Source organism: Mustela nivalis, assembly GCF_964662115.1.
Source record: "Mustela nivalis genome assembly, chromosome: 14".
NCBI classification, from domain to species: Eukaryota; Metazoa; Chordata; class Mammalia; order Carnivora; family Mustelidae; genus Mustela; species Mustela nivalis.
In genome coordinates, this window is record NC_139033.1 from 51147258 (window position 1) to 51161308 (window position 14051).

Sequence of the window (14051 nt, forward strand, 5' to 3'; positions counted from 1 at the left end):
ATTAAATTGCCAAAAGATGAATTATTTAGAGTTTATATTAAGATATGGCCTCCTGGAAGAGGGTCTTTTTGATCACAAATCACAGTCTTTAAAAAAAATAATAATAATAATTGAGCATGCCTGGGTGGCTCAGTTGGTTAAGCATCTGCCTTTGGCTCAGGTCATGATCGCAGGGTCCAGAGATTGAGTCCTGCTGCAGGCTCCCTGCTCAGTGGGGGTCTGCCTCTCACTCTGGCCCTCCCCTAGCTCATGCTCTCTCATTCACTCTCTCTCAAATAACTGAGTAAAATCTTTAAAAAAAATAATTGAATTTATATATCAGTTTGGAATGCTCCTCCCCTTTTTAAAGATTTTATTTATTTGAGAGAGAGAGAGAGAGAGCGTGCATATGTACAGTCAGGGAAGGAGCAGAAAAGGAGAGAGAGGGAGGGGGAAAGAATCCCAAGAAGATTACACACTTGAGTGTGAAGCCTGACCCAGGGCTCAATCACCCCAAGGTCATGATCGGAGCTGAAACCAAGAGTCAGACACTCAGCTAACTGAGCTACCCAGGTGCCCTGGAAAGCCTTTTTCTTGTCTGATTAAAACTTCCAAGAAATGACGGTAGTTTCAAGTATTGCAGTGAGAATCTTAGGTTAACTGGCACGGGATTGGAGATACCAGGTTCTTCCTAACTTCAGTCAAACAAAACAAAGATGAGGCAGAGCAACTGTTTTCAAAAGATAGGGAGGGAATTCAGGTCACCTAATTACCAATTGCCAGTATTGAATGTTGGTCCCTGGGTCTCCCACTTCAGCATTACTCTCTGCCTAATGCTCTTTGGTGTCTTGGCCAATCAAATTTATAATGGTCCAAAGGAAATGATGTACCCACTACTTCAGTAAAAACTATTTTATAATCTGAGAAATTTTCATGAGTAACACTGCTTTTTTGAGGATTAGCCAAAATTGTCACTTCAGTGTCTATATACTTTCATCCCACCTCTTTCTATCATAATTGCCTATAACATTTCTGTTTGGGAGGGACAAAGAGGATATTTCAGTTAAAACCATTGCCTCAAATCCTGTATGCTCCTTCAGATTTTGAAAGGGCCAGTAAGCTTGAGAAACATTGAACAGATATTTTTTCATATGTTCAGCAGATACTAAGTAACCTACTTTATAACTAATACTTTGTAAGACCCTGAGAAAAGAGTGAAAATGTGGGATTGGTGGAGGGCAGCATTAGTCTTGTTCTAAGTGAGCACATGGGACCAATAGAGCTTAATCGGTAGTTAAAGCACAGGTTTACAGTTATTTTGTGAGTGAGACAGGTAGGAGAGAATGTCTATGAACCCCACAACAAGAGACCTTCCTAAGGTTTTGGAGGGTCCATGATGCCTTCCAGGAGGCAGGGCTATCTCACCTGAGCACCTCCACTGAGAAGCACAAGGAAGAACATTATGTGAGGAGAAGCACAGATGCACGTAGGAAAAGGTTAATGACAAAACATTGTCAGTTTCAGAAAACAGGATTCAGTATGGCTGAGATGACTGAAGAGGAGCTATGGTCCAGATCAATATGCAAAGCAAAGGAGGAGTCAGGAGTGAAGGAGAACATTAGAAAAATCCCCCATGGGTGGGGGTTGGGGGGCAATTCTAATACTCATTGCTACCAAATATTATATACCGTTTGAGCTTTGAGTCTTTTGTTACCTGTTTTCTCTCAGAATCTCCATTAAAATGTAAATGTAGTTGGAAAGTGTATTAATCAAAACCCCTTTACAAGCTGAGAACTTGGTGGTTTTTAGAATAGTTGAGCGTGTAGGTGGAAAATTGCCAAAGGAAACTTCACCCATTCTACAATCTTGCTGCAGGCCACCTCCACTTGTAATTATCATATCCCCCTTCTACTCCCTAGGAGGGCCTGTATTAATGCTTCAGTGCCAAGACCTTAAGGCAGGGGCTTCCAGGCTGGCTGGAAGCAAACAGTAGCGAAAATGTCATCAGCACATCCTCAGTAGGTTTCCACTAGTTTCTGCAGACTCTGAGATGTGATTCCAAAGTTTTCTGGGTAAGCTTCCAACTCTGGCCTTCTGAGATTCACCCATCACCAGTCTTTAATCCTCTCAAATGTTTGAAAATGATAATCATATCCGTCTTCCCTTGAGCTGTGAAGATTGCATTTTTACTTGGTTCTTCGTAAATCAATCCTTTCTGACACATACGCGATGCCTTTGCACCAGATTTACAATTGTATTGTTAATTTAAGACAAGATCAGTGTATACAGAATAATTTAAGGAAAAAATCTAAATAGATAGGCAGATTTTAAGTACAAAATCACATTCTGGTTATCTATATCGCTCCTTCATCTTTACCTTTTAACTTCAGAGACACAATAGGAAACTCTCAAATTGGGATTTATAGGGGCGCCTGAGTGGCTCTGTGGGTTAAAGCCTCTGCCTTCAGCTCAGGACATGATCCCAGGGTCCTGGGATCGAGCCCCGCATCGGGCTTTCTGCTCAGCAAGGAGCCTGCTTCCCTTCCTCTCTCTCTCTCTCTGCCTGCCCCTCTGCCTACCTGTGATCTCTATCTGTCAAATAAATAAATAAATAAATAAATCTTAAAAAAAAAAAAGGGATTTATCATTAATTTACATTAGTGCTTGGTATCTACCGTATTCCTTATTTCATGGTTTTCAATAGCTTATTTGGCTGCCTTGTGGAATTCTGAGCCTAAAGATACACATTTTTCCTAGAAAATAAGGAAAGTTTAACAGATCTTAACAAGCAAGTATAGAAGAGAGAGGTGTAGATAAAAGTATGCAGAAACAAAGGATGCTGACTAGGTGGCTTTTATATATGTTTAAACAGTGCCCATAAAGATACCATAGCAGAGTTTTATCATAATTCATTCCCACCCTACCCCCCACCTTCCTTTCTTCCTTTTATGCTAATGACTGGCATGATTCATTAATTAGACCAAGACAATTTTGAGGAGAATCTAAAACATACATTTTATGAGTTAGACAAGTGTAAGTTTAGTCTTCAGATGACTATTTTTTCTTCAGACTGGTTATATATGCCCAGGATAATGGAAGAGGACCTGAAATAAGAGCAGAATTTATATGTATTTTATTTATTTGCAACAAATAGCATTGTAGTAGAGATCATTAAGACTCACTATACTTAAGCTATAACCCATTTGGGAAAAGTAAAATGAAGTACACATTTTTACACATACAAGGAGTATAATTTTCAAATTCAAATTATTTTGACTCTCCCCCATTCTCCCTTCCAAAGCCTTTTTTGCCAGACTAGATCTATGACTTTGGCTGTTGAGTTGATGAAATGAACCAGATAATTGCCAAATTTTAACTTTATTATATGCCCATGTAGACATAGCCTAATTGGACCATATAATGAAATGTTTAAATATATCCATACATTTTGCACGAAATGAAACCCCACGCCAGTCCTCCTCCTAGAGCTTGGTCACTAGGGTATTTAAGGATGCACAACTGCAGCTGATGCAGAAGTTCTTTCCCAGATGTTCAATTTGACCTGGGGCAGCTCAATCAAAGTTTGTAAGGTTTCCAACATTCCTAGTGGGAATTTTCAGAAAAGGAGGCATATGGATTATTCTGGCAAGTGGATATGCAGACAGAAACTCATGTGCAGTGACTCTAGAACTTGAAATCTCCCTGAGAGCAAGTCAAATAATAACATTATTTGTAACAATAGTATTAATAAATAATGGAAGGAACAGTGTTAGTGCTTTTAAAGGAAATGAGTCAACAACCCATAAAGCAATGGCAGTGAAGAAAGTGAGGTTGCCCACTGAGAGAGAGAGCAGAGACGTAGGGGAGAGAAAACACAACAGGGATGAAGCCTAATGCATAGCAACTCTATGGTAAGGGAGACACGCAGGCAGAAGTTCAGGAACAACTCCCCCCTCCGAGTTTATCGCCTGCATCCTAAATCAGTCAGATTAATGCCATATCTTTATGCCAAGATGTCTAAGCCATGAGGAAAACTAATTTTTACTTTAGAACTATTAAATTCAAACCAACAGTTACACACTGACATTTTTATCAGAGGGTCAGCAGTGTCCTGGGCACTCTGAAGGAAAGCAGGAGTTTAGGGCCTTAGACCTAGTTAAAAATTAAATAGTTTTGTGAGATTATGCAAGGCATTTGAATTTAACCCATTTTGTTTGTAAAAACAGAGCTATTAAACATCTGCCTTTATTTTTTGATACAGGAAATATATATATATACACACATACACACATATATACATGTGTGTATATATATATACATGCATGTATATATACATTTATGTATTATGTATATATGTACATATACATTTATATATGTACATATATACATATACACGTGTATGTGTATATATACATGCATGTGTGTATATATACACATGTATGTATATATACATGTGTGTATATATGTGTGTATATACACACACACATATATATGTATACACACACACACATGGACATGTACACACTGTACTCCAGATAGCTAACAAATCTAATTGAAGGTTAATATATGTATAAATATTAGGTTATTAGCAAAAATAATGAACTTGTGCACCATTTGTGGATTAAATACTGTGTTCCAATATAGGCAATATAATTACGCTAAGAAAGGAGAGCTTGATGATGGTTGAAAAGGATTTGTAAGAGGTTTCCTGAAAGGTGAAGTTTGACCTGAGTTCAGATGAGCTTGTTAGCTTGAGCGAATTATGGAGAATATTTTCCTGAAGTTTAAGACCATGAAACGTGAATCAGTGGTATAGAAGGATGACCAGTTAAGCCTGGGTCACGGAGGAATTGTGTTGAGTATGAAAGAGTACAGTAATGGGAAATACGACCATTTGAGGTAGGCAGAATTGGAGACCTTAAAGAGACACCAAGAATGTCCAGAAACCTCTCATTCCAATTTTGCTATGTTGGAGTGTAATGACCTGATTCTTGAATTCATTAATATTCTTCACTTATTGACAATGCCACCCACTCAGACACTTCACCCATTTCCTTCCTCTTCTTGAATTACACTTCGAAGACCTTGTTTCTTTCTCCTCCTCCTCTCAGGCAGACTATGCCAAGGTATGCTTGTAGGTGCTGCTGCATGGCAGAGAGAGGTGGTTATCTGGGAGCTGAGGAAGAAGAGTTGGAAAATGAATGAAATGTGTACTTGGGAACCATCTGTGATTCAAATCTGAGTTAAAAAAATTATCATGTCCATAGAGTATATATAAAACAGAATATGGAATCAAAGTCAAAAAGTTGGGAGTGAGACTAGTGAAGAGACAGAGCAGACAGATTAAATGAATGGAAGAGCAAAAAGCAGGTATCTAAGATGTATGTCATGGATTGGGTTAAAAACTTTGAAATTTGTCATCATTAGGACCTAGCCATGCATTCAAGGGGAGAATGCAATCTTTACAAGCATCTTCTGATCATCAGATGTATGGTATAGATCTTAATTTTCAAGAGGTATTTACATAGTATTTTTATTTTCTTGAACTCTTCTCTTCAGAACTCTGAAAGCATATTCTTTTTCTTTCTTCACCCCCTAATCACTATGGTCCCCTTCCTAGCCCCTTTACCTCTCCTGAATTCTGAAATTCTGGTATTCTGTAAGGCTAAAATGGAGGGGTTGCAGAGAAAGAAACCACTTCACTCATAAAATAGAATTATTTATCCTGTGCTCTCTTTTTATCAAGTACAAGACTCTCGTCTACTACATATCACTTTACTTGCAAGCAAGTATATATCTGTATCTGTGAACTCTGAGATTCTCAAAGGCATGGGCCATTTTATCAATGGGTTAGTTAATGGCTGCTTGCATAAACAAATGATTGTCTCTACCCATGTGGTTTAGAGAGGTATTTCAAGGATGTATTTGAAACACAGCCCAGCAGCTTAATTCTCTTCAGACTTTTTACCTCATTTATCTAGTCACATGATTTATCTACGCTTACATCCTATTACAGGATACCCAAAATCATTCTCTGAACCCATTCTTGATTGTATCCAATCCATTCTGACAATGTGAATAGAGATTTTTTAAGAACAAATATGATACTGACAAATTCCCACCCCATCCCCACATGAAAACTTGCAATTAATGTCCACCGTTCTTAGAATGAAATAATTAATAATGAATTAATAATTCTTACCACATTTTAAAAGAATATTTTAAATATTGGAGAGCAACTCATTGGTGAACCATGATATAATATTTTATTTTATTTATTTATTATTTATTTATTTATTTGACAGAGAGAGATCACAGTAGGAGAGAGGAAGGGAAGAGATCACAGAGAGAGAGGAAGGGAAGCAGGCCCCCTGCTGAGCAGAGAGCCCGATGCGGGACTCGATCCCAGGACCCTGAGATCATGACCTGAGCCGAAGGCAGCGGCTTAACCCACTGAGCCACCCAGGCGCCCCGATATAATATTTTAAAAGAAGCAGAAAAAAATGAATAGAAGATACCAAAGAACATCATCCATATTTAGGGTAATTATTAAGTGCACATATGTGCATGGATATGGGCTTCCAATATAAAATGTAATTTTTACTGTAGATCATAGTTTAGTAATCATGAAAACTTTGGCCTCTGCTGATCTTGTCATTTTCATTTCCTGCTCTTCTTTGTCTTTTGCTTGCCCCACTGGTCTTTCCTTACAAGATAGCCATTGCATGTCTTCTATCTCAAGGACTTTGTACATTATCCCTGAAAAGCTCTTCTTCCATTTCTTTATGTGCCTAAATTATCCTCTAATCCACAGTTTAAACAAAGCTTCAGGGAAAATTTCTCAGCCTTAAGATGAGATTAGTTTGCCCTTTTGTATATTATCCTAACACTCTAAGTGTTACGTTTCCCTAACATGGATTCTTTGTCCTGGTCCATTATTTATTTAACAATATATGATTATTATGGAGCAATTATCAACACAGACTTTAGTCTTCCAGTTTTAGTACCAAAAAATGACTTTAACTTAATGTATTAAGAATTACAGGATATATCCTTTGACATGGTGCTTGGTTTGCATATGAGATAATAATATTTGGAAGAATTCAATAGTTATGGATTAATTTCTTCTATTTTATCAGATTAGCCATTTCAAGCACAAACTGTAGTCTCTTTCTCTGTTTAAGAAGATCTATTTTGTCTTTCTAATTTAGTTCTGAGTCCATTTGTTCTCTCCCTCAAGCTCCTCTGGAGAATCAGTGTCTAATAACATTTCTTTTTTGTTTCTTTAGGCACAATCCTTTAGCCACAACTCTTTAGACTCAACCTACTTTAATTCATGGATTCATCTATGAAAACATCTATCCATCCTTTCAAATGAGTATTTATTACACATTAGTTGTGGAGTGGTAGATGAAGCTGCTTTAATAGAAATGCCCCAAAATTAATGATTAAGAAAACAACAGAGAAGTTGATTTATCTTTCACATAACAGTCTAAGGGGAGGATTTCAGGATGTTAGTGGCTCAACTCCGGGGGACTAAGCTGATGGAAAATCTGTTGTCTTTAATATTCAGTCTCTAAAGTAACTGGACTCATTGGCCCACTAGCACAGGGGGAGAAGACAGGAAGTTCAGGATCAGAAAAATCAAAGGAAGTGGAAGTTCACATTTGTCAATCTGCTCATATTCCATTGATTATAGTTTGGTCATATGGACAAACCTAGTCGGAAAAGAGGCTCGGACACTTTGGTGCAGGTAGAATTACCATGTTCCATCTTTACCTGTGTTACTGTTGAAGAAGGGGATAGCAGATATAGAGAGACAATTACCAGTCTCTATTATATTGAATTTGAGAAAATCATGTGAAATGTTAAGAAAAAATGAATACTGGATTCTGTAATTAAAATAATTAAATGTAGCAGAGGACAAACTAGTATAGAAATAACTATAATACTGTGCCAAAATCATGTAAGTGGTAACTGGGAGTCATAAATGTTATAAAAATTCACAGAAGGGAGAAAAGTTGCAGATTGTGTGCCTGGAAGCCTTCAGGATATTGATGAGACATCAGCAGTGTCTGGAAGAATGACTGAGGCTTCAGCAGGTGAAAGTAATTGTCAGAAATGTACATTTTCCCTCAACTTCTCTGTTGCTCTGTTTTTCTGTCCTAAACATAAATTTCTTATCTACTTTAAAATCTGAAGGCACATATATAACATCATATTTAAGCAAGTGGTTGTTAATTCATTATAGCTGCCCAGTGTCCTACATTTTAAATTTTGTGGGAAACACATTTTTTTTTTTCCCATGGGGTTGAATTCATTGAAAAGCACTCCTTTTGGGAATCTAAAATATCTTTATGAATATAATGGGAAAATATAGGCTCTAAATGGAATCATTGGTTCAATGGCAATAAATAAGTTGGCATGTGCGTTGTGTCAAAAGCTGCTCATGGGCCCAGAGCCCACAGATATTAGTGAAAAAATCTGAAGAGGTCAGAAGGCTGCAAGAAAAACCTGCTCTTCATTATGGACAAGTCAGAGATGATGCCATTACCTCATATTGCCTCCAAGGTGACATGGAAAATCTCTGCTTTGTCATGCATTTGTTCAGGGTCATGTATAATGCACTGCTTATAGTAGTGGATATTCAGTCTCATGTGCAAATATATGATTGGTTAATCTGTTGAAGAGAAACTAAGTGGGACTATCACATTGTTAGTTGCAAAGAAAGAAACCTTTTTCCCCCCTATTGCTTTAATCAGCTAAGTGTTCATTCTCCTACAGAATATTAGAGTCATCCTTTTGACTTTGCACAGAAATTTAGGCAATAGATGTGACAAACAGATTGACTCCTACTTCTTAAAATCTAAACAGGCCTAATCTTTCAGGGGTCTGAGGTGTTACCTGGCACAGCTGGGTTTCTGTCAATTTTTCTTACCCATCTACTGCCCCTCTAACACAATCCTCCACCTCAACTGGTATTTCAAAGGTATAATGTTTTCAAATTTTCACCATTTTTAAGATGACTACAGTAGATATGAGTGTACCACCTGGTATACTCCTTACTCAACAGAAGGAAAGGAGACACTGTTGTTAGCTACTTGACTAAAAATGGTGAACAGTATCATCTAGCTACAATTCCTATGCTTTTCCTCAAACATTTTAAGGCCTAAATTACCTCTCAAAGCAGCTCCTAGCTTTTCATGGATCTTACTAGCTTAATCCTAGCCTCTTCTTCAAGACCCTTTGATTTTTCTTCTCTGATCTTCATTTTGTCTCAGCTACTTTCTTCCAAATAAAATTATATTACATCACTTGGTATGTGATCTAGTACAATGCATGTATGCCATTCACAGATGTATTTATGATTCAGTCTTCAGTAACAACGTTGCACTCTATTAACACACTTGACAACCTTTGTTGTATGACATCGACCGATGAAGCAAACTGTTGATATTAGTTGAGGTAGTAGTTAAGGTTTGTGAGGAAGAAAGGAAATGAAGTCAGGAATACAGTATCTGAAACAGAAGTTTATTTTCCATTGGGGAACAACCAAGTTATATTCCACAAGTCCAAGGTGGACAATGGTACTGTCATTCTTAACATGTGGGAATTCTCCAGCTCTCACCATTTTTGTGTAGCTCTAAGAGAAAGAAATCAGGAGAGTACACAATCTTTTGTTTTGTTTTGTTTTCAGAGCAAAAGCTGGCATTCATACACAGCAGTTTTCCTAATTTCACTGGCCAGAACTTGGTCACATGGCCATAACTGGCAACAAAAAAGACTGGGGAATGTAATTTTTAGCTAGATGGTCATGTATCTGTCTACATGCTGTTAGTATAAATTAAGCAAATAATGGATATTAGGCTACAATTAGTTATCTTCCACATATGTATGTATGTATGTATGTATGTATGTATGTATGTGCTGGAGATATCTAAGAGCCAGAATTCTTCAGTCGTACATACAAAAAAGTTCAGTTTAGCAAAGGGTAAATGCTTCTTGATTCACCATCTCTCTGAGCTGAGGTCAGAAGTTTCTGCCAGGAATGCAAGTTGCTTTAAGGTGTGGCTCTCAGACCAATTTTCTATAATCTTTTGTACTCTCCAGATAAAACAATGTGCCATCAAGGTCAAGCTCTAAATGTTTTTTTTGTTTTGTTTTGTTTTGTTTTTTTTGACATGCTACACTTGAGCAATACTTATCAGAATTTTTCCTTTAAAAAAATATAGTTGTGCATCATTTTCATTAAAAAGTCTGCCCCATTTATCCTAATATTTAGATTTCCATTAAAATTTAACATCTTCTTTTACTTTAAAATCCCTGAGGTGGTATTTTACATATATTCTTCTCTTCATGCTGAAGAGTTAACCTGTGATAATTTGCACACATTTTTCTAAAGCCTCATTTTACCCAAGGATTTCTTGTACAACAAAGAGTAAATAAGCTACCTTTAATTGGCATTTGTTACATATTACAATTTCCATCATTATTAAAACACAGGGCTCTACTTTAGTTTTCTTAATCCAAATGTTTTCAATTTTTAAAAAGGTATCTAAAAACGTGGTTTTGTAATTGATCAGAATGCAAAAACTTTTTTTAATCCCACCTTATGTGCTAGACCTTATGGGAAATTAAAACACAAGCACCACACAATTCACTTGGCCTTATGAAATGTATTCTTTAGTTAGGAAAACAGAATCCACTTTCATTAAACTATTAACGTGAGAATATAGCACATGGTTAAGGGGCAAATATTATGTTACAGACAATAAATGTTTTTAGGTATTAGAAAAGGAGCTCCTGAAAAGCAGACTCTATGTCCTGTTTCTTCATGTTTTGCTTTGTACTCAGTAGTTACACAATAAATGTTTGCTGAAAGCGTCAGCACTTTTATCCTGAGTCAGGGCCTTAAAATGGTTGTCCCAAGGTTCAGTGGACATGAAAGAAGGATCAAATTCAGTAAGGAAAGTATAAAAAAGGTCAACACTAGATGAGAGATCAGAAATATTCCAACTAACTGATTCCAAAAAAGTTTTTTGGACATTTATTCTATAGTCAGAATCTACTACTACTTGGCCCAAGATTTCGGGGCTGCTAACTTCTCTGTGCAGTAGTCGTTAGTGTAGATTAAGAGGGGGAGAGGGGATGAAGGCATTCCTTACCAAATACACACTAGTCATATTAGGGTATGGGTGGTCACTTGTGCATCTTAAAACTTCTTGGTAGAAAACTTCCCTATGTCTGTAGAAGGAAGGCACTAAATTTGGGGGTAAAAGCATTTGATCTATGTGGCCTCTTGAGTGCCATGTCAGTGGAACACATTAACTTTTCCCAGTGCACTCAATTGCCCTGTCCTTCACAACTGCATCACTATGCTGAAAAATGCGATTTTCATAGAAATGTTCAATTTTGCAGCTTAGAGACTTTGTGAAGGAGAAAAATATCATTTTTGCACTTAAACTTCTCCTTAAATTGCTCACTTCAGAAAGTTAAAATTGGCCCTGAATATAATGACACTAGATCAACATATGTTGGGATATTTTTAACCCTTTCATCTTTAGTTAGCTCTGCTGTCCTTTGGTTGTCTACTGCAGGTCAAACATCCAAACCAGAATGAAATAAACCTTCTAGCTTTTCCACCCTGCCCACAAACAGTTTGAAGTATCTGGATATTCTGAATGCTCAGATTTCAGTTTTTTGTTTTTATTTGGCTACTTGAAGATAAGTAACAATTTTGACACTGAATTCTATACATTAGGACTACACAGGACTATGGAAATATTCCTGTAAAAGAAAGGCTGCTTTTAACTCAATATCATTCATCAACCTTCTCTTCCCCACACACATACACCAAGGAGTCCTGACTTCATTTTCTTTCTTATTCTGCTTGTTTACAAGCCATCTGTAAAAGAGCTTCCTTTTCTGTGAAGACTAGGATAAAGCAGTCAGATTTTAGTCATACATATTCAAAAGTGAAGTTGCAAGAGTCTTCACATCAGAAGATAAGGCTGTATATTTGGTTTTTTAAAAAATCATTGAGTGGTGTCTGAAGTTCTCTTTGACAGTTTATCTATCACGGTTCCTCTATTGAATATTCTAACACTGTGCCTATTTAATCTTCTGATGTAAACAAAAGTTTAGTTTTTTACATCTCCTTCACTATCTGACAAAAATTTGAGGCTGAATTTTGATTTATCTGTGAAAAACAACTATCCAGAGTAATGAAAATACCCCCAATAAGCAAAATGCCTATAGCATAATTCTGTTTATTCTAGATTCTTTTCCTTATCTCTGGCTTTCTTTTTATCATTATCAGTTTAACAAATATTTACTACTCACTGTAGATAAACCCATTGTATGGCACTGTGGGGAGAAAAATAAGGTACCAGGAAACAATCTGTTTCCAAGTGAGTGTTGCAATCTCCTGGGATGGATTAGTCACCCTTCTCTTCCCATATTTGCCTCATAAGTATTATTTATATTAAAAATTCTATGCTGACAAAATCCTATCCTCTCCCCATCATCCCTCTCTCCATTCACATCAATAAGATTTATTCATAGTACACTTTTTTTTTTTTTTTGCAATTAGGGATGAAAAGAAATATTAGATACAGTTCCCATCTAAGTAGTTTGAATTTAATAAAAGAAAAAAAAAGCTGATTATTTATTAATTTATTTATTATTCCTAAATTATATAATCAATTATTTAGTTGAGGTCCCAAACTTCTGATTATAAGAATTCCCTGGTGTGCTTTTTCAAAATATTTTCCTGAGCCCTTCTGAGCTAGATGTTATTTCTCATCTTTAATGTTCAGGTGAAGCTGCTGGTTCATCTGCAGACTTTGAGTACCAAGACCTCAGGACATACTCAGGACATATGAGACCTCAGGACATACTCAGGACATGCTGATTTTATGGTGAAAGGATCCAGTAAACTATTTTTTATGTGGACCCCAGGTTTCATCATGCTAGGTTCCGTAACACTGATCTCATTTTTACAAGTGAGAAAAAAAAAATGGTACAGCCTGACTAAATGAGTGTTAGATCCAGATGGATTTTCAAAAACCTTTACTTTTCCCTACTGAATAATACTCAAGTGGGAGATAGCCTGGGCATTGCACTTTTGAAAAGCTACCCAGATGATTCTTATGCATCATCAGGGTAGACATCTCCACTCCAGCACTTACCCACACTTATTACAGCAAGTTAGAGTAGGATGTTAGAGCCCACGGAGTGAAGTGTGAATATGAATCATCACTCAGTTTTATAACCTCTGCTAAACGTAGTACTCATTGGTACTGTTCTCCTTGCAGGCACAGAATAGAATTGTATATCCTGGCTTCATGTTGTTGGGTTGGGCCAAGTGACAAGTTCCTTTCATAGACAGAGAAAGGTGAAACTGAAATGTCAAAGTCTTTTTCCAGTGTGTGAGTGAGCGCGCCTGAGGAGTGAGGTTTAGAGTAGATTGACCCCTTTATTTCACCTCCCATGTTAATAAACCTTTGAATTTTAAAAAAGGGTATGACAATTTATTCGAAAGCACAGAACTAAACTGTTTTGCATGATCAAGGAAGAGGGGCTGATTGGCAAAAGTAGCAGTCATGAGCCAAAGAAGAGGGACTCCACTAAACTGAGAAGAGGGGCATGATATGAGAGGAGAATCCTGGGGTGGAGGAACGGAGGTGGACAGCAAGAAAGAAACATTTAGGAAAGAGGAATTTTTCTGAAAAGCTGAGAGGAGAATGGTGATCCAAATGGCAGGCAAAGGATATTTAAGAAGAGAATGGGTATTATCCAGTTTGAGTAATTTACGTATTACTAAGTAAATACATTAACTACTTATATGTGTGGATGCTTGTATTTAATATGTATGTATTCAAGACTGGAGCCTAAGGAAATGAGCTCTAAGAACTTGGAATATTAATAAGGATTGATAACTTAGTATAATGTCTTTGCAAAATTGAAGGAAATGAAAATTATCTTTGATGCCCATTCATACCCCCCCCTATAAATTCCTATTCATCATCACCTATAGACCTCTTTTCTTTCTCACCATTCTCAGGACAAAC